Source organism: Pleurodeles waltl, chromosome 6 (assembly GCF_031143425.1).
Source record: "Pleurodeles waltl isolate 20211129_DDA chromosome 6, aPleWal1.hap1.20221129, whole genome shotgun sequence".
NCBI classification, from domain to species: Eukaryota; Metazoa; Chordata; class Amphibia; order Caudata; family Salamandridae; genus Pleurodeles; species Pleurodeles waltl.
Genome location: NC_090445.1, coordinates 1049811379 through 1049834130, shown reverse-complemented (window position 1 = coordinate 1049834130; position 22752 = coordinate 1049811379). Strand labels below are relative to the sequence as shown.

Sequence of the window (22752 nt, the reverse complement as noted above, 5' to 3'; positions counted from 1 at the left end):
GGGGATGCTCAAGGCCCTCACGGTGCCAGCTAGCTCTCCACTTCCTGTGGGAGCCGGCACTGCTCTTGCTAAACATGCAGCTCCCTGTATGCAAGAGCAATCATTTCATAACTTTCCCTGCCATGTCTGTGGACAGGGAAAGAAATGAAACCTCTGCTTCCAGCGGGAGGGAACACTTTGACAGCTCTCGCCTGCTGAAAGCAGATTGTTTACTCTGACTTGTCGGGAGCTTTGACAGCTCCCACCAAGTCAGAGCAAACAGCTATGTCCTGGGGGTGGGTAAACCAGGACATAGTAGGAACCAGCCCTGGGCGATGGCCGCCCGAGGGGCATTATTGGCTCCATGAAGGGAGGCCACACACCCCCCTCCAATGCTTAATTTAGCCACAGGGAGGTGGTGGTACCCGGGGCCTGGGGTCCCTGACGGACCCCCTTCATTATTTTTGTTCAGCCCGGGGGGGGGGGGCTGTATTATATGTATATTATATTGTATTGTATTGTATTGTATTATATGCAGGGGGAGCTGCGTGGCCCTCCCCATCTTCGAGGACCGCCACATACCTGGGGCAAAATATTCAGAGAATATTATTGGGTTTCTGTGGACCTCTCCCAGGCCCTTGGGACTGCCAACTCCCCAGGGCTAACCTTTTATATTATGAGGGGGAAGTGCTCCCCCCCTTCGGGCCTCAGGGAACGCGACCTCACTAGGGCTTAAATACAATTAAAGCAGGAGGTCTCCTGGACCCACAGCACCTGGCACCACCACATCCCTGGGGCCAATTAGAAAGATGGAGAGGGGGCAGTGCAGCCATCCTCTCTGACTCATATATGGTTCTAGGGACCGCCACCTCTCAGGACTGGCTCCGGATACCTCCTGAGGTGCCCACCCTCGGGAGGTAGCTATTTGCTTTTGGTTGGTGGGAGCTGAGAGCTCCTGCCAAATGAAAACAAATATATATGCTCTTGCTTGCTGAAAGCAAGTTTTCATCTTTTTCCTTTCACGCAAACATGTGGGCAGGGAAAGAGATGAAAACATTGCTCCCGCAAGTAGAGAGCTGCTATTTAAAGACCGAGGAAGCCTAAAGACTACAGCCCATGGTCCTGTAATTTTTTTTCTCTCTTCCATCTCATAATGCACGGAGGGACTGAGACAGAGATTAATATTGCAATGGTCTCTCAGTACAATGACTTCAAAGCATCACACTAGCAAGATGTTTGCTATGAATGTTATAGTTACGTTTTGATGCACAGCAGAACAGTCTCACCTTTGGCCTACAGTTAAAGCTCTTAGACTGCCACTCAGCAGGTTGAAGATTTAAACCCAAGTATCTCATGGCAGTGCATCTGTTTATTTACTTGGGTTTTGAATGTTAAACATTGCTAGTGATGGAACATTTACGTCTTTTTCTCATCAATAATCTTTGTTTTGATGGTCATAGATATGTCAGGACAATGCACGATGAGGAGTCACCTGTGGCCTAATGGTTAAAGTCGCAGGCCCTCACACAGAAGGTTGAGGGTTCCAGTCTAGGCGTGTCAGTTGTATTTACTCAGATTTAAATTATTTTCAACTTCAAATATTTAAGGTACATACAGATAGGTGATCTCACTATTTGTACTTCTAAACTACGTTTTTTAATTTGTCAGAACATTTCTCATTCTAAGTGGCATGGGGTTGGGTGGTTACAGGGAGTTGGGCGCAGGGTCTGGCCACAGGCCAGGCCCTGCGGCCAACCTCCGCCGTGCACGTCTGAAGGCCGTGAGTGGGCGTGGTTGGATTAACATATAGTAATTAAAATCACTTTATGTTACGAAAAAAACAGAAATTCACTGAAAAAATAAAGGTTACAGGGACTTTGTAGTTAGGAAATAGAATTTTGAATTCACTTAAATATACAAAAGTTACAGGGACGTTATAGTGAGGCTCACATTTTAAATGTATGAAACCACAGAAATTCAACTGTTAGAAGAGTTATTTCAAGTAACTATAACTCATGCCATAAGGTAACTAACTCACACAGTTGCTATGCACCGTTAATTACCCCAGACATTATAGCACTCATGGCATCTTTTAATGCACTATTGATAAAATCACTGTACCATTTGCTGTAAAAATTTTCATTAAAAAACTATGTATGGCGGGGTACGAGTCTTAGTTACCTTAGGGCACTTGTGTTGGAAGGGAACCAAGTGGTTGCTATCCACGGAGCAAACCTTTTGGAATGCGATTAGATCCGGGTTGCTGAAAATGTATTTCTTGCAATGTGTGAGAGTTTGGGAATGAGACGTTGTAGATTGAGCTTGTCTGGGCCTGTGAGGATAGTTCGGGGGGGGGAGCATATTAGGTTTGTCAAACAACATGTTCAGGTCACCAGGGATGCATAGGTTAGAATAACCTTGCAAGGAAATATTCTCAGCTTTGGCGAGAGTTGCTGTTTCCTTATGACGGGCTAAGCTGACTCTTCATTTGCTTATGCAATTCTTTTTGATAGCCCGGTAGAACAGACTCATACGATCCTGGAGCTAGGTCTTCACCTAGCCATGATTAAGGTATGAAGAATAAGTCGGGCTCTATGTTTCTGCATCTTCTCCAGACATTTCAGCCATTTGGATATTACCCTTCACCAAACGATTTGCTCTCTCTACTATACTATTTCCTTGTGGATTATCAAGATATGGAGTGTGATGCCATGTTCTGCCAAAACCCTGTCATCTCATGAGAGACTGTGTGCCATTGTCAGTTATAAGTATTGACAGTACACCTTCTAAAAACATTTTGCGCAAATTTAAAATTGTGGCTTCTGTGTTAATTTCTTTCATAAACTTCACGCACAATCATTTAGAAAAAACATCTACACCCAACAATGCAAATCTGCACTCACATCACAATTAGTTCTTTGGACCAATAAATTCCAACACACACTGTGCCATGATTTACCAGGTTTCTCAATTTGCCCCATACTTAACTGTGTTCCCACCTTAAGACTTTTCTCACCCTCTTTGCAAAAGGATAGTTTTCAACCCATGTGGTGACTTGGTCATCAAAATCTGGCCCCCAAACCTGGGCTTTAAGGCGACGTTGAGTCAAGCTATGACCTAAATGGTCCTCATGGGCCACAGCAACAAGCTTCTTTCTCAGACCCAAAGGTGGTATAAATCTGCCACCCCTCATCAATAATTTTTCTCCACATATGAAATTCTTATCTAAAACCTTGATATACGGCTGCATCGGAATCGAAACACAACTCTCTTCTATTCCCAGAAACCACTGTATGTGTATGACTTATTTGAGGAGTTCCTCAGCCGCCATCTCTCAAGACCACTTATCAATGGTACATGCATCAGCCCCTTTCTCAATATCATCCTGCACTGAGACCACAGCACCTTCACTTTCCTTACCTGACAAGAGGGACTGTCTACCAACTTCCTTGTAAGGAATTTGTTGTACAGAAGTACTCAAGAATGACATGCTTGTAGAGAAACAGATAAGTTAATGTTGAAGGTGGGATGGGTATAAGTGAAAGATGGTGGTGGACCCTGTAGATTTGAGAGCTCTGCAATTGATGGCAAACGGGTGAGTGAGTGCTGTGTATTCCTGAGCTGAATGATCGGTATCATTGGTGCCTGGATACTGTAATGTAGAAATGGGTGAAGATTTGAGTTATTTGTTTTGGCATTTAGTGATTAGTGGTTCCATGTCAGTATTTTCGGATTGAGGGGAGTTTGGGGATGCCTGAGGTGTTTTTGGGGATATCTAGGCTCATGTTTTTTTGCAAGGGGGGTTGTATGGTCTAATATTGATGTCTTGAATTGAGATGTAGGTTTTGAATGTGAAAAATTGGGGTGGTGTGGTTGTTGAAGGAAAAGGGGTGTAAGGTTGGGTCTTAAAGGAGAGTATGCGGGAGTTGGAGAGGGGGTAAACAGGGGTTAGAAGGGCCAGTGGTAGGGTGAGTAGGGGGAAGTTGTAGGCTTATTGGTAGAGAGGAGTGTTGCAAGTGTGCTATCTTGGCCTCCAGGAGACAACATGAGGAGTGCTGTGTAGTGGGAGGATATGATAGAGGGTTACGTTGAAGGATGAAAGGGTTAGTATGGGCAATATTTGGAGTTTGTAAAGGGAAATGAATGGACTTAATATAAATAGAGTGTGTGTGCGATTAAATGAAGTATGGATACCTACAGAGTGCGGTAGTGGCAAAGTTGGGATAGGCATTTTGGATTGGGGTTTAACAATAGTTAGTGGGGTTTAACATAGTTGAGATTTGTATAGGCAAGAAGGGTCCCTCATTAGGATGTAGGGATAGAAGGGTATGTAGGAGTGTTTTGTAGGGGTGGTCAGTAGGTGGTGGGTACGGGTTGGTTGAAGTGACGTTATTTGCTGGAACCAGTCGGTGAGTGTTTTTTGAGAGATGGTGTGCACATTAGTTGTTGTGGAAGTGCTCTGTTTATAGGTATAGTTAGGAAAAGGGACAGCATTTCTGACCCTAGGCCTTACCAGGCACAAATACGGAAGACACCCTTCTCCTTTCCTCCCTTTGCTTCAATATCTGGGCTGAGAAGCCCTGGGAAGAGGGCTAGTATAGGCTGAGGGTGAGGTAACAGGACCCTCTCTAATGCTCTTAGGATACCTGCAGGGCCAGCCTAATGATTGCTCAGCAACAACTAACTGGGTGCATGTTATAGAGGGGGGGTATTCAGATTTCAAATCCACAACTTGTGTCTGGAAGAGCAAGTAGGTAGAGAGGAGGGGAAAGGATGAGAGGACGGAGGACGGATTCCCCCATACTGCCCCCCATCCGCCTCAGCACCCCCTCCTGCGGATGGACCAGGGTCACTCAGCAGCAATGGACCGACTCCCTCAGCACCTCACAGCCCAACGTCACTACCTATTTGGATCAGACAGTACAGAACTTTAATGACTGGATCATCAGTGTCGCAGGCCTGGTCGCCCCAACCAAACCAGCCAAGAACCACCAAAAAAGCCAGCTGGTACACTCCGGACCTCAGCAAATAAAAGCGCAGGTGTAAATAAATGGAGAGAATTTGGCGCACCAGCAAGAACTACGCCTACTGAGCCACTTTCAAAACAGCCCTCAATAACTACTGACAGATCAAAGCATCAGAAAAGGGGCCTTGATGGATTGAGAACAGGGCCAACCAAACCAAGGAACTCTTCATGTTTGTCAGAGTTTGCCTGCCCATCAGCCATTGAAAACTTCATCCTCCCCTCACAAGAACTCTGCGGTCCCCTCACCGACCACTTCAACAACAAGACAGAAATCATTACAGTAATTTCGATCCCCAACCCTCCAACCTCCTCAGCATCCCATCAAACTCAACCGCCGACCATCTGCTCACTGCATGTGGACAACTCAGCACACCGAACACGATCACAACCTTGAGCTCCATACACTCAGGAGCACCAACCGACCACTGCCCCCAAAGGATCTTCAACCTCAGAAGAAAGGAATACAGCAGCTAGTTCACCACTATCCTCAAAGCCTCGTTAACCACACATAAGCCTGGAAACACGTAGAGATTAGAAACCCTCCTCAAGAAGCTTTCTGCAGACCCCAGTGAGCTCCAGAACTACAGCCCAATCTCTCTGCTTCCGTGTCCCGCCAAAGTCCTGGAGAAGGCCATCAACCTCTAACTCACCGAACACCTGGAGAGAAGCAACCTGCTAGACCCCTTCTCAACCAGAGCCAATCACAGCACTGAGACAGCTTTGATCGCACAACAGAGGAGAAGCAGCCACCCTGATCTGGCTCAAACTCTCCGCTGCCTTCAACATCCTCTCCCCACACACATAGAGCAACCAAATACACCAGACTGAGATCACAGATGATGCTCTCAGATGGATGGCATCCTTCCTCATGGGACGCACCCAGAGAGTCGGCCTCCCCCTTCACCTCACATGTCAAGCACACCATCTGCGGCATCCCTCAAGGCTGCTAAGCCCAACACTCTTCAACATCTACATGACACCACGCACAGACATTGTGAGATCGCACGACATTAACATCATTTCCTATGCTGACGAGCAGCTTTACCCCTTGCTCTCAACAGACCCTACCAAGATGAAGACCAGCTTCCACAACTGTACAGAGAACATATCCACATGGATGAAGGACAACTGCCTGAATTTCAACACGGACAAAATGGAGGTTTTGATCTTCTGCAGACACTGAACCCTCTGGAACCTACAGAACGACTCCTGGTGGCCAGCAGAGTCCAAACCCCCAACCCCCCCCCCCCCACACCGAAAGATCACACTCGCAACCTCGGCATCATTCACAACAGCAAACTCTCCATGAAATGCCAGGCCATCGCCGTTTCCTCAGCCAGCTTCCGCATGCTCTGCAAGATCTTTAAGTGTCTCCCCATCAGCAAATGAAACACAGTGACGCAGGCACTCATAACAAGTCAACCTGACTACAGCAGCACACTCTACGTAGGCAGCACCACCAAAGTCATGCAAAGAAACCTGGCTTTTCAAATAAACATCTGCACAAGCGCAGAGTAACCCACTCGGGTGACGAAGCACACTATACAAATAACACCTGATTGATTGAGAAAAAAGGCAGGAAGACTCAGTCTTGCAGCAGTAAGGATCTGTAAATGGAAGGCAGAATGGCAGAACATTCACAAACATTTACAGTTAACAGAAGCAAAATTTGTCACAAAAAGCTGTTCTAAAGCTTATATTCCTTCCTTCTGCTGATACTCATCGAATACCTTAAGGGGCCTTTGATTGTAGTCAGAGGAGTACACAGCTACTGTGCTGATAAGTCGATTCAGTAGTCAATAGGGCCCTATGAGGGTTTAGGCAACGGGGCAGACATAACACTAAGGACAGGGGGTATTCTGAGGGTGGGAGGTATTTGGGGTGGGGGAGACAAAGCACCAAGAATCACAAGTGGTAAGTGGAGAGAAAGAGGAGAAAGAGTGCAAGGCAGATGACGGAAATACAAAGACTTAAATGAAGGAAAGGACGGGGCCCTTATAAACATCAGCAATCAAAACTGGCTTTCTTTGAGCATCAAGTGAGCACAGAGCTAACAGGAGCAGCATCTGAATAGACCACTGAATGGTACCAAAACACACAAAGTAACAGGTATTACACAAAGTTCTATTTTGCAACCACTCAAACCTGGGTTAAGGCCAGAATAATAAAAGTACATATCACTCCTCTTACCCGCAGCTGTACCTACAGTGAGTGCTTAATTTGTGCTGTTGTTTGCCGGTGCTTGGCACTGAGACCTAATTTACCAGCAATGCTGTATGACAGTCCACCACAAGATGGAACTGTCTGCCTATTTTTAGCAAAACTCATTAGTTTAGCAATTTAATATACACTAGAAATAATAATAGCATTGAGTCAAGGACAAATGTATTGTCATTTGGCAGCACCGGCAGGCTTATTTGCAGAGCTATGGGAATTAACTGGCAGGGGAGGGGCAAATTATGCTGCAGGGTTGAGTAAACTATGTGGCAATAAAAGGTAAATTATGCAGCATAACTGGGCACATTTAATGACAGTATTACTTAATTATTTTGTCATTTTTAGGTTGAGCGCAAGTGCTCTGACTTGTTATAAGTCTTGTGGGCTTTAACCACCCCCACCGCACGCCCATCACTATCACTCGTTCGTGGGCTTGCCTTTCAAAAATCCTTTGTTATCACTGGTAAATGCTTTACCTTTGTCCCTTCTTGAGGTGGTTTTACTACCGCCTTGGACCCCGATCCTGTTACATGTATAATTACCCGTTTACCGATATGTTTGACTACGAGCAGGCTTCTTTTTCCTTGTGTGTCTCTCATTTGCGCTCATGCCGGACGTGCTGCCTTGAACCAGTCAACTCGATTATGTCAATTTTTTTACTTTTCATTTTCAATTTAAGTGACAAGAGAAGGCCAGTTAGGAATTTACAATGGTAACAGCTCTAACTTGAGCAAACACGAGACCCATTGCATTGCAAATGCGTGTTACACTTGTTAACACTGTCTGGGCATTGGTTGCACCTCATTAGTACCTGCTTAACACCCAAATTTGCAACAGAAAGGTTACCAGCCAACCTTTGCAAAGGGCTCTCCACTGGATTGCAACATGTATTGCTGTGTTTCTACTAACCTTTGAACCATTTCAGCAACAATTTTTTTTTTCTCTGTTAAAATCTGCAAATTATGCAACAAATGACTGATTATGTAGCAAATATACAATAATGTGAAAAACGCCACAGACACACAAATGTAGAATTCCAGTGGTCCTGGCTATACCTGGTGCAAGTTGCAGAGACCTTCTAAACAATACCTTAGGTCCTGGTACTTACAGTTTCACAAATTCTGCACTGCTTACAGTCCTAATCAGTGGAATAGCCCAAGTGCAATCAGTGGCAATGCCCACAGTCTCCATAAGAGCCAGCATCTACAGTCCTTCTATATTAGAACACGCAGTTACCATCAGTCTTAATGCGCATGGCTGCCACTGTGTGCTTACGCACCGAACCACCATTAGTAGTAATATCCAGGGGCACCATCTATATCTAATCCATACATTTATACCGTTCCCCAAACTTTTCTTTTCTATACATCTACATTTTTTAAAACAACATTTTACTGATTTTAATAGACAATAAATGGATAAAATAATAATGCCTAAAAACATTTGAGGCTTGCACATATCTGGTAGTTTATATACTACCAGGACTATAGCATCTCTATCGTTTGCTTCCAAATTTTAAATTCATCTTAGCTACTGTCCTTGGGTCTTTTGTCACTGGACTTTCTAGCGTGTTAGAAAAATTTGTTACATACAAGGTACTGACTCAATTTTCCCCATATTCTCTCAAACTTCTTTAGGCAGCCTCTATTTTCATACATGCTTTTTTCTGCCCACATGTACCAATTCATGTCCTCCATCCACTCTTTTATAGTAGGAGGCCCTCTCCCATTTTCTTGCGGTATCCCTCCTAGGTAACATGATATGGCACAGATGGCAAAAATCTTGTTGATGTTTATGTGTTCACTCCGTATGCCTAACAGCAGTGTTCTTGAGAGGCAAACCAAGCCATAGCCCTATGTTCCTCTTTTATATTTAATTATCTCCCTGCAATATGCATTGTTTTAGGGCATATCCAGAAAATATGATAAATGGCAGCTGGTTGTCTGCATTTCCTGGTGCAGTGTGCATCTTGCGCTCTATCAAAAATCCAGATCTGTAATCTTATGTCATATACCAAGTGGAGGGCCTTTAGCTGTATGAGTCAAAATCTAACGCATCTCCACCTGTCTGTAGTTTCCACAAACCTCATCCCCATCTGTTTCATCATTTCACCTCATATCCTTTGCCCATTTAATCACAGTTCTACAGCGTGACATTGGGAGTAGTGATAAATGTCTTCTATATCTGAGATATTATCTTTCTATGCATATATCTAGATAGCACTTTATACTCTACTGCATGTTCTCAATGTCCTTCCTATACCTTGTTAATGCATGTTTAAGGTGTCTATATCAGGGGTGTGGAATTCCTATAGCCGACACCCAGGACATTTTGTTTGGGGGCAAGGACAACATGCTTTCATGTTTATTTTGTCCGCCCCATAGCACAAACCATTAGATGGCAATTTACAGAACCGCATTATGAAGCAAGGAAGGTAATAGTAAAGGTAATATTTGCGTCCATATGTTAATGCTGTTCGAACGTGTACTCATGGTTTATTATTGGAAAGCCTTTATTATTAGCGTGAGCACACATAGAAAAATGTTGAAAGCTCAAAATGCACTACTGACAGTGGTTCCAGAATAAAAATGTGTACACACATTTGCAAAGTTTACCAATACGAGGCTACAAAAACACTGCCACAGTGCTCTCTGATTAAATGCAAATAATTGCAGAAGGTTGAAAGCAGTATTGATGATTCTTTGCTTTGAAAATAAAATGTTCACAAGAAATGCAACTAGTGAAACATATTTTGCTAAACTACAGTGGAATTGTAGGTACCGTTTTTTGGAGGCATCATTTAGTAAGATGTGTTAATGCATGCTAGTACTTCCGAAAATATTTATAATGCAAAATTAGTGTAACCAGTTTCAATAAGGTTATGGGAAACATGGAAATAGACAATAATTAGCAAACCAACAGGTCTGAAATTGGTGGTCAATTATTTTGGTTTTGTGAATGTGTGCCTTGTTTCACAGGAGTTTTGTAAAACGTTATTGCTGTGGGAGCTGCCGGGCCTTAACCATCAGAACAAACACTGGCAAAAAGCAAAAATATTTTTGGGCCTCAAAAAGCACACATTACCACAGTAGTTCCTGAAATTGATCAACACTAATTTATGTGCCAATATGTTCCTTATGAAAGAGCAGAACGCTGTCACTGTCAGTAGCCAATAGACAGATTTTTAATAAAAATAAGTGGTCTTGGTTAACATCAGACCTAATTAGGGGCCTACTAGTCACAAAAGTGCATCAATGGTTACTGCAGATTTAGAGCTTTCAAGAATTCAGAAACATTTACAGTAGTAAGCAGGAAATCGTTCTCCTGGAAAATATTTGTGAACTACATTTTAGCATGGGCAAATATACATATGTAGATTCTCAATGATGGGTTGGGGGGGCAAGGGGGGAGATTCGTCACAGCTGCTAGCATTCCATGTGGGGATGACGAGATTGATGGTGAGGAATCGCCCTGCCCTATGCTACCCCCGGGGCTACCATGAGGCTAAGAAGAAACTGAGCAGCAGTGGATCCACAGACCATGATCGGGAGTGAGGCGCTAACAGCAGGGGAAAATAAGAGTGCTGCTGCACGGGTTGTCCACAAAAGCAGTCAAACTGTAACACAGCGGAGGAGGGCAGTCCTCCCCCGTTAAGAGTCAAGGCCCAGGTGTGACATGATCTGACTACCCGATGGCCCATGGAATGAGACACTACCTGTAATCTGTACATTATTAAGTTTCAATTACTGCAACAGCCCCTCTCTGATCTGGTGAATGTGGACCAGGGGGTCCTACAGACACCGTACCTAACTGCAATAACACTCTGAGCCCCTGTTCTTTACCGGCTAAAGCAGATATTCATGCTCGCCTTGCTCGAGGATAGGGGTATTCAGTAATTAGCACCTAGTAAACATAACAGGCTGTTTGCAGCCCTGGACCAGATGACGTTGCAGGCTGCTGTCGGCACTGGGTCCATCCCATCCCATCCCATCACTTGTAGGCCTTGGGCACTTCTACAACCTGGGTTTCTGCAGATGATCAGGCCCCACCCCCTCAGTACCCAAGCAAGCTACCCTAATACCAACAATTTGCGGTGGCTGGGTCTACCCCTTGAGACTGACCTTGTTCGGGTCATAAGCTGGACCTCACTTGCCAATCACGGTAGCCTGCGACCTGTGCCTCAGTGGATCAGCTGTACGGCCCACACAATAATCATTGGCAAGATGGCCCGACCTGGCACTGGGGGCCCCACCTGGACCCCCACACTACAGGACAGACTAAAAGCCATTGTGGCCTTGCGTGAGGCTCTATAACCCAAACTCGATACCCTTGGCACAGACTTGGGGCTCTTGAGGGAAGACCACAGATGCCTCATTGAACGGGTTACTACTGAGGAGCGGGACTTTATGGATATGTCCCCCACCATACCCATCCATCAATGGTCAACTTGGTACTATAGAGTACCACTTGAAAACACTAGAGAGAAGGTCTGAAGACACGGAAAACAGATCCCACTGGAATAATATCAGGATTGTGGGACTACCAGAAACAACTGAAGGGGGGCGCATCTGGAGACCTGGCTCCAAATGATGTGGCTCCACTAGGACTCTCCACATTTTATGCCCTTGAGCGTGCCCACAGAGTACTGGCAAGGCCCCTTCTTCCAGTGGCCCCTCTGAGGCCATTAGTTGAATGCTTACTGTACTTCAAAGACCAAGACCAAACCCTGTGGCAGGCCACACAAGGAGGTACCCTCAACTACTGAGAATAGCAGAGTGATGATTTTCTTGTATTTCTCTAGAGAAGTGCAGCACCAACACACAGCCTTCCCAGAAGCAAAGAAAAAAACTGCGTGAACCTGGGATCCCATACTCAATGCAATTCCCCTCCTGTCAAAGTGGTTACTCCTGAGGCAACTCCATTCTTTCACACACTGCAGGAAACGTGGGCATGGTTGGATCATCAGCCTCAAGCTGGAACGAGTGTGGTGCCTCAGGTGGGGCAGAGAGGGCGCCACCCACACTTATGCCAACAAAGAAACTTTCCTAGCACAATGACCCTCACAGAGATAGAGGCACAGCGGGAGCAACAAAGTGGTGGCAGCGGTGGTCTCCCTGAGTGGCTCTGGGCCGCCCTCACCGCCGCATGAAACGGCCAGAGTTGGTGGGGTGGGGGAAGGTGGTTGGGGGGATTTCGACCTCAGAGGATGATTCCCCTGACTCTGAACTCTCCAGCATCATCTTACCAACTGTCACCCTCAAAACAGCAGATGAGAACATTTAAGCATAGAACTCCAGCCCAAAGACTAGAAAAGGGGAGAGAAGTCTTAATTGCTTTCCACGAGTCTCCTGAGTTACTTATCCTTACTAGGTTTATTGATCCGCATTCATTGGTCAGATGGGTGCCTAGGTGACCGGCCTTGGACACAGCTGCACCAATCTTACCAGATACTTCCTCATATGTTGAGTTTTGATGTTAACTTTGGATGGGAGGGTTTCTGCTTGCTGTGTTTGGATATGGGAGTTGGGACTTTTTTTCTTGGATTGTTTTTACTTGCATATTGGGAATTCCTCTGAGTCAGAAATTGTAAGTGTTGCAAATTCTCCTTGCGAATATACATGGACCTGGAGTCAGCAGGGTCCCTGCTAAGGGAGAACTCTAGTATAGGGCCAATCACCACATGACCATGGTGTACACAACAGACTATGAGATATTATTCTGAAATGTAAGGTGAATCAACACACAACGTCTAAGTGCTACAAGGTATTCTCCTGTTTAAGTAGATGGGGGGTCCACATTGCCCTTCTAGAGGACACACATTTAACAGCTTAAGAAGGTGCAGGCGTTCAGCACCTTCTTAAGCTGTTAAATGCGTTAAATGAGGGTACAGATCTACAACACTACTTACTCTGCTTTTGCCAGACAGGCCCTGATCTGGGTCAGAGCTGGACTCCCATTCCAGCTTGTGAAATCGATAGCTGACCTGGAAGGCAGATATGTAGCCATAGCGGGCAGACTGAACAGGAGAGACATTAACATCATAAATATCTATGGGCCCAATGTAGATATAGATGTATTTCTGCACGACTGTCAGCACAACTGACCCTCTTCCTACCTAAACTACCATAGTTGGGGGAGATTTTAACTACAAAGCAGACCCTGAGCTCGACCGCTCCCTTCCTCCACTGAGCAATTCCCCAGTCTGTCAACCAGTCCGCGCATTCAGGGACTGGCAGAAGAACTGGGGTTTTCTGGACGCCTGGCATTGTACCAGCCCCCACACCCGTGACTATTTCTATTCGTCCCCACTACACAACTTGCTTCCTGTGCTCGCATGATATACTCACCCATATTCAGGAAATGGAATACCTCTCTCGCACCATCTCAGATCATAACCCAGCCTGAATTTAACTAGACTGGTGTAGGCCGCCGTCTAGGATCCCCACAATGATGTTGAAACCCAAATCGTTAAAGGACCCAGTGTTCAGGGAGACCACTGGGGGAAGATCGTCACTTATTTCACTGACAACGCCAGGACAGCCTTCACCCCTCAGGTGCAGTGGAATGCATTCAGAACAGGACTCAGCGGTTATTGTATGGCTGACTCAATGGGCATCTGGTATACATGACTTCAGGAAATCGCATCTCCTGAGCAAGCAGTCAGAGACGCAGAACTACGTCACCCAGGGCAACCAGAGTTAAAGCAATAACTGAGAGACGCCAAGGAACGAGTGACGGCACATACCGAGCGCCTCCGCTCCTTTGACTATAGAGCCTACTTAGAGAGATCCCACACTGAACGCGACTGTACAGGTCGTTTATTGGCATGGTTAGCTAATCCGGCTAGATGAGGGATGACCATAGTGGAGCTGACTCCATAAACCTTCAGTTCAACATTAATTACTGTTTCCTATCATACTACTGGGACTTATACACAAGTCAAACCCCGCTCGATGACCCTGGTCTCAATTTATTCATCATGCCGGCTACCCTTCCTCGCTTACTGTGAAAGAGGTAAACGGACTGTGAGCTGACATCACCCTCCTGGAGATCCTCAGGGCGAACAAGGGCCTTGTGAGAGGTAAACCTCCAGGATCGATAGTCTACCACTAGAGTTTTACAAGGCTTATGCCGGAGAGCTTGTACACAAAATGATGGAGTTATACAGGGTCGCTAGGGATACCAGAGGCCTATCACTGACTACCATGGAGGCGCTGATCATCTCCCTCCTGAAACCTGGGAAACCAGTGAATGATGTAAAGGCATACTTGCCACTCTCAATGCTAAATGTTGATTATAAAATCTTGAGCAAAATATTGGCCACTCGCCTACTTCCACTGAAACAAAAAGTGATTCACCCTGACCAGGCAACTTTCATTCCCATTTGCAATACTGCAATTAACATGAGGCGACTGTTGATGATACTGGAGGCCTCCACATACGATAGAGAGAGGGAAGTAGTACTAGCTGTAGATATTGAAAAGGCCTTTGACAGCCTGGAATGGAACTTCTTATACAGCGTCATGAAACATACGGCCCTGGGCTCAAGCTTCGTGAACTGGATGGGCCTCCTCTAAACAAACCCCACTGCCCGAGTACGTACAGGACATACCATCACAAATAGTTATACTGTCGGACAAGGTACACAAGAGGGCTGCCTACTCTCGCCTTTACTATTTGCAATAGCAATGGAACCTCTTGCAAACTTGGCTCCCATGGGGATTTATTAAAGAGGCATTTAAGTGGCCCAGTGCACGTAGGGGATAGCATTATATGCTGACGATAAGCTCCTATTTCTCCACTACACTGAGGATGACCTTATGAGGGACAGAGCCCTGCTATAAACCTTTGGTACACAGTCAGAGTTGAAAGTGAATTGGCAAAAAAACAGGTTATTCCCTACGAGGGGAGATGCTGCAGCCCCCTACCTCCTGGGAGACCTCTCCTACCTAGGAACAAAAATATTTCATAATGCACCAGACATATTTGACGGGAACTTTTGGCTTGTGATCCACCATCTGAAATCTCATATGGAGTTCTGGAAGACCCTCCCAGTGGCAGGCTGAAAAGCCATTATAAAGATGGTGGTATTGCCAAGTTTCCTATACCTCTTTAGGACACTCCCAATATGGTTACCTCGATCATTCTTTAAGGACCTCAATACTATTTTAGCTACCTTTATACGGGGTGAGGGATGCTGACAAGTGTCAATGAACACCCTCCAATGACCGACTTCCCAGGGAGGGCTGGTTTTCCTTATTTTGAATCATACTATTTAGCAGCCCAACTCCAATGGTTCACCCAATGGATGGCAGGTTGGCAGTTACTGGGGGGAAAGGTGGGCCCCATGTTCCACTCTACAAAGACTCAGTAAAAACGCTACTCAAAGTAGACTGAGGGTCAACTGAGGACCCACAGGAGTACCTGACTATCCAGAAATGCTAGGCGTGTTGCCTGTGAAAAACGCATACCAGGATTCCCTACTCCCCAGACTTACCGCTTCAAAAGCTAACAGTACATCCACATGGGAGAAACTGCGCTGGACTGCAGGACTGGATGGCAGCAGGGACCGACAAGACTGGAGATCTGGTCCAAAAATTGACGTTACTCCCCTCTGAAGATTTTTGGGCAGCTTATGACTTACCCCTGGGTCATTTTCTCCTGCACAGGTTGGTAACAGCGTTTCTCCACATACACTAGAGAATGGGCGGGTCAGATCCTAAAGATCATATCTGTTGTTATGTGGCAATATCCGTCATATGTATATATCGCTCTGTGCAATGAACAGTGGGTGTAACGCAGCTGAGTGAAAAGCTGTTCTGCAAACAAATGGAGGAACCCGCAAAGCAGGCAATAGGAGGCAAAGAGCTGGCTCTTATTTTTCGTCCAAAGGCAATGTGGTCACATCAGTGTGCTCAATTTCAGAAAGGATATCTTCTGCCTCGGGTACAGTTTTCTAGGCTTCACTCCCTGGGCAAATGGAAGAGTAATATAAGGTGCAATAACACAGAAGCCTGCCCAAATCTGCCTTTCAAGTAGGAACAGCTATAGAGTTAACTATGCCCAATACGCTGATTCCAAGGAGTTACTAGAAAACTTTGAGAGAGTAGTATTTTCTTTTGCATTTGGGCAGGGACCCTTTGCAGCTGACTAGATCCTCAATGTGGTACAGACAGGTTACACAACAGAGTTCCTGAGGGCCACTATAAATGCTTGTTGTTTGAAATCAGCAAAACCAGGAGGTGATAAGGAGGCCCTGCTGCAAGGTGTCAAGGCCCTGCTCCAGAAAGGTACTATCATTGTAGCAAGCAGAGTAGAAAGGGGTGGTATTATATTCAACCTTGTTTATTTATTTTTTTTTTTTTTAATTCTCAGGTTCTCCCAAGGTTTCCAACTAAATCTGCTGCTAAAGAGCAGATTTGTCAAGAACAGTTGGTTCTAGTCCATCCATTCTTGGAAAATCTTGAGTACATGTCGTCCATAGAACAACGACCTCCACATTGCAATTCTCCCAGAAGTGAGTTGAAATTATAAATTCAATTACCTCTTACTTGTATTGAATTCAGCACCTTGTAACGTCATGTCCTGGCTCGGCAAGTGACAGTCCTGCACTTGAGGTAGATTTCAAATCGTTCTCATCTCGATAAATGGTTCATCCACGCTCCTTCAAGAAAGCAGCAATGAGAATTTTCAGAGGTGTGCAAGCTTCTGAGAAAGCATGGCCAGTTTATCAGCCTGCGCAAGTCCTAAATGGTCCACTGCCATGTCACAGAACTGACTGAGGCTGTATTAAATAAAACCCAAGTACAATGTTCCTCGTCACTTGCAAGGTCAACAGCTTCTGGAGAGGATATTTTTATTGACAAGCCAGGCTTCCTGTCTTTATTGACAAGCCAGTCTTGCAAAGCTTTCCATTGGCTTCAAGACTAATATGAAATGGCAGCCTGTGTTCAATTTCCCATGGCCAAACTCAGACTGAAACCTGTTGTTAAGCACATACGCAGGCACTGGGATCCAATTTGCTCATCTTTGCCTATGTGATCCCAGTGAAAGTCCTGCTGGTGGTTTTCCTCCATTGGTGGTTGGACTTGTCTAGGCAAATGAACCTCTTTCTTCTAGAAACCTTGGTAGCCTATGTAAGGTAATTCATCATTTTGCTATGCCCCCCAATTGTTGGATCTGTTCTGCAATGGCTGCAGGCCTACTGATCGAGCCAGGACATATACACTCTAATTAGGCAGGTATCTTGCACACAACACAGATTTGAGAATTAACAGTGAAGGTGACGTTGGTCTCACCTGTTTTAAAACATGACAATTTTATGTTGCATTTTTTTCTGGCAGCTTCTAACACCTGGTGTACATACAATATGATATGAAATTTATTTTGAAAGTCTTAGTTGGAAATTGCTTTCAAAGCCAAAGTTGCAACATACAGGAATCCTAAATTGAAAATACCAGCAGTAAAGTTAGATTCCGGTTACAAAATACTTTTACAGGAGTTATGAGAGAAAACAATAAATGCATTGTACTGAAATTATAAAAAAAAAAGTAATTACTCCTATTTCTCACTTTTTGATGACTATTGTATTCAACAGTCACTTCAAAAAACTATTTACATAGTTCCCAGGATAAGCAGAAATACTGCCCAGAAGCCTGAAAAGTGTGACATCTGTTAGTGACTAGCACACGTAGGACTTTTTACCATTCAGAAGAAGGGCACAGGAACAGAATGGAGTTATGTTCTGCTGGAGGTCTATGCCAGTGCTAGCTGATAGGGGGTATTTGCAGCTAATGGCGTGAATAAGGATGGCGTGAATAAGGATGGCCTGTGGTTAAGCTGGAAAGTACAGTAGAGCGGTAGATAACAGAGATACTGATTACCCATTTTGAGTTTTTATGGCATAGAACTTCGGGTAATTAGAGGCCCAAAAATGCATCCAGGCATATAAGGGCTGGAAAATATGAGTAGAAATTCTAGGAATTTAGTTAGCGTGACTCAGTTTAGCCCTTTAAAACACACTGATTGACCAACATCAGGGAGAGAATCTAGGTGGATTTGAAAGGGAAGAAGACAATCTGTCAAAGCTAACAGGTGAGTTGTCTTGTGTTTGATCTGAATTTCTACTTCAGGGCTGGTAATACCAGTCTACCGCAGGAACATATAGCTAAAAGTGGTTAAGGTCTTGGAAGTGAAGATATCTGATCCCCGTGCAACATCCTTTGGGAGTGCATATAAGGTTCTAAGGTATACTGGATAATTCATGTGAAGATGACCATTGAGGGCCGCCCACAACTGAAAGAGGTTTACTGGAGAGTGAGGATCCACTGCTGAAACTTTGATGACCTTTCTTCAATACAGCATTTCTAGCAGATCCTCAGAAAAAGGTTTTGACTAATACACCAGCTTCCTATAGTCCTGATAGGTGGGCTACGGGTCAATTTCAAAAAAAGACTTTGCATAGTTGGTGTAGGCAGTGTGGGAGTTCATGATGCTGTCCAAGTGGAAGAAACCCTGCCTTCTTCTCAGCTCAGAATGCTTTTATTCTTGCCCTGAGAAATTTAGATGGTCTTCTACAGACAAAACAATGCGAGGGACATCAGATCACATTAAACACAGGCATCTAAATGATGTAACACACCAGCTTAGCAGGAGGACTAAGGCTCACAGTCTTTCTCTAGCACCAAACTGGCACACTGTTAGGTTATGTCTGGGTCCTTCGTGTGAATTGTGGTCGGGCTGCTGGGTCCAGTTCGTTGGTCAGCGGCCGGTCAGTGAACTGGACTTCACTGGTTCCTTGTTTGCAGGGTACAGGAAAGTGACACCTTCACTCTGAGGGAGGACATTTGCGGTGTTTTGTAGAGTCCTTCATGTTTCCACGCAATACCTCAGCGGCGAATGTTGAGTCCTTGGAGCAGCAGAGAGGGTTTGGCATCTTTTTTATGTGCTGCAGAACTTCAGTTCTTGTGCCTCGAGTCTTCTTTGTACCTGGTCTTCTTGTGTCCATCAAATTTGATCTGTAGGTCTAGGGATGCCCACTAAATACTGCATTTAGGGGACATTAGGGAAAGTACCTGGTAGTGGCCAATGGGCCACCTACCTTAGGGTGGCTACATCCACTACGTCACCACTTCTTGTGGGAAGGGGCTACATCTCTAATCCTGACTGGCTATTTTCCTGCCATCCAAGATTGAGGAAAATGAAATGGAGTGGTCACCTTGCCTTCTACACATGAGGTGTTGTGCAGGTTGGGGTTGGCCACTCTGGTGGTGGAAGGCTGATTAGGACCAATCCACAACCATGCAAGGGATGTTAGGTTTTGCAGGGGACACCTCTAAGGTGCTCTCGGGGTATATTGCATATTAAATCCAACAATGGCATCAGTGTAGCGTTATTATTCTGAGTTGTTTGAAACCAAACAACCCAGTGTTCACAAAGGCCATCATGTAGCTGGGGAACTCGTAATGACCAGTGTCCAGCACATGCATTTGCTAACGCTTCCTTGTATACTTACCATGCCTGAGAATTTAGCAAAGACACAGTAGGGGAAATTTTGGCTCATGCACACATATGCCCTCACATGCATTATAGTGCATCCTGTAGTATGGCTGTAGGGCCTGCCAGAGGGGTGACTTACCTATATTGCATGCAGTGTTAGTGGGCATGGCATTCTAGGTGAGTGCTATGTTGAGTTTACATCTTTTGAATATACCTGGTCATGCACTTGCAATGGCAGTCTGCATGAGGCTGGTGTGAGGCCTCTCAGAGTGGTGCAATAGGTTCTGCAGCTCTGTGGGGCCCTCTTCAGTACCCATGCCTTAGGTACCAGGGGGTACCCTTTACTAGGGACTTACAAGGGTGGCTGAAGTGCCAAACATTGTACAGCTTTGGGGAAAGAGATCTGGCCCTGGGAACCTCTTTAGCAGGAGCCCAGGGTACTTATAGTTTGAAATCACATCATTTGCCAGGCAAAAAGTGGGGGGCTACCATGACAAAAGAGGCCCTTTTGCATACCTGGCACCTACCAACACTACCGGGAAGCACAGAATACCCTTCCCAGCAGGCCTAGAGCATGCCCAAGTCCTCAAGCACCATCCAAAACCCCACGAGTCACAGCACCCAGTGACCAAAGGTGCAGAGCAGTTGGTAAATGGAGCAGAAGCGTCCCTAGAATTGGGGCACCCATGCAGAAAAGGACATAGTATTCCTGGGTCTTCATGATTATTTGCTGTTCTGCGGACTCAAAATTGTAGTTTAACAATGCAATATGAATAAGGGGAGAACTACGAAAACACAAAGTGAAGGCCAACTAACCAGTAAAGGCTCAATAATTATTTTCATCTGTGTGAGGCAATGAATGGTGACTATGCACAACATCAACCCTCCGTGCGCTGAAGAAATTAAACAATTCACCGTACAAGGGAGCACAGTGTTGGAGCTATCAAAATTAGTGATGTTTGCCTCTCCTCAGATTTGTTTGACAATAAAGGTAAAAAGGTGCATATTGACTTACATTTTGCTGCATGCAATAGTCATGTAGGCTCTTGTCCCAGGCCCTGCATGTGATTTATAAATATGCATACCATACCACCATTAATTGGTTCACAGTGAAAATAATGTTGCTATACCATCTTAGCTGTTTGTGCGCAGACCTTTCCTACATGGTTACTGTAGGAGGCTGGCCTGGCTTATAGTGGGTACCTTGTGGTACTTACACTTGGGCCAGGTCCAGTTATCCCTTATTAGTAGATTAGAGGTGTTCTAGCAGCTTAGGCTGATAGAGGTAGCTATAGCCGAGCAGCTTATGCTGAACTAGGAGACGTGCAAAGCTCCTACTATACCACTTATATCACTTAACACTATATCATAAGAAAACACAATACTCAGAGTTACTAAAAATAAAGGTACTTTATTTTAGTGACAATATGCCAAAAGTATCTCGGAGGATATACTCCCTTAGGGGGTAAGTAAAATACGCAAAATATAGACACAAACCAAAATCAGGTAAGTAAACAGTTAGAAAAGTAGTGCAAACACCGTAGAACACAATAGAATGCAATAGGAGACAATAGGCCTAGGGGCAACACAAACCATATACTCCAAAAGTGGAATGCGAACCACGAATGGACCCCAGGCCTAGTATAGTGTGTAGAGGGTCGCTGGGAGTGTAAGAAAACACTAAGGGTGTACAAGATACCCCACCCCAAGACCCTGAAAAGTAGGAGTAAAGTTACCCTACTACCCCAGAAATACAGTAAAGTCGAGATAGGGGATTCTGCAAGGACAACAACTGACTACAAAGCACTGAAGACGGATTCCTGGACCTGAGGACCTGCAAAGGAAGGGGACCAAGTCCATGAGTCACGCAAGTGTCTGGGGGGGGGGAGGGGGGATTTAGGTGGTAGGAGCCCACTAAACCCCAGATGAAGGTGCAAAAGGGCTGCCTCCGGGTGGAAGAAGCTGAAGATTCTGCAACAACTGAAGGTACCAGGAACTTCTCCTTTGGTCAGAAAATGTCGCACGACGTGCTGGAGAATGCAGAGTTGTTTTCACGCAGAAAGACTGCAAACAAGCCTTGCTAGCTGCAAGAGTCGAGGTTGAAGGTTTTGTGTGCTGCCAGGGCCCAGGAAGGACCAGGAGGTCGCCCCTTGGAGGAGGAGACAGGGGGCGCTCAGCAACACGGAGAGTCCACGCAGAAGCAAGCAGCACCCGCAGAAGCACCTGAAAAGGCATTCAGAAGATCTGAGCACGACAGTCGACTCAGCACAACAAAAGAGGGTCCCACGAAGTCGGAGTCCAACTCAGCGAGTTGGGCAACGCAGGACGGAGTGCTGGGGACCTGGGCTAGGCTGTGCACAAAGGAAGTCTTGCAAAAGTGCACAAAAGCCCTAGCAGCTGAAGTTCACGCAGTACCCAGGATTACTGTCTGGCGTGGAGAGGCAAGGACTTACCTCCACCAAATTTGGACAGAAGGGCCACTGGACTGTCAGGGACACTTGGATCCAGCTCCTGTGTTCCAGGGGCCACGCTCGTCAAGATAAGAGGGGACCCAGAGGACCGGTGATGCAGAAGTTTGGTGCCTGCGTTGGCAGGGGGAAGATTCCGTCGACCCACTGGAGATTTCTTCTTGGCTTCCAGTGCAGGGTGAAGGCAGACAGCCCTCAGAGCATGCACCACCAGGAAACAGTAGAGAAAGCCGGCAGGATGAGGCGCTACCATGTTGCTGGTAGTCTTCTTGCTACTTTGTTGCACTTTTGCAGGCGTCCTGGAGCAGTCAGCGGTCGATCCTTGGCAGAAGTCAAAGAGGGAAGTGCAGAGGAACTCTGGTGAGCTCTTGCATTCGTTATCTGGTGAGATACCCACTAGAGAGATGCTAAATAGCCCTCAGAGGAGGATTGGCTACAGAGAAAGGTAAGCACCTATCAGGAGGGGTCTCTGAGGTCACCTGCAGGCACTGGCCTCTCAGAGGTGTCCATTGTGCCCTCACACCTCTGCATCCAAGATGGCAGAGGTCTGGGACACACTGGAGG

General features: G+C 45.6%; 1 protein-coding gene across 19 annotated transcripts in view; it reads right to left on the bottom strand.

The window, feature by feature from the left end:
- KCNAB2 (potassium voltage-gated channel subfamily A regulatory beta subunit 2) overlaps positions 1-22752 on the bottom strand; it is a 961933-nt gene that overhangs the window by 751493 nt on the left and 187688 nt on the right. The window contains exon 1 of one of the 19 annotated variants that reach the window (XM_069239983.1): positions 16767-16868. The exons of the other annotated variants lie outside the window; for them this stretch is intronic. The gene's annotated coding sequence lies outside the window, so the exon portion shown is untranslated. Of the gene's footprint in view, positions 1-16766; positions 16869-22752 lie in introns of those variants that run through there. 19 annotated transcript variants of the gene reach the window in all.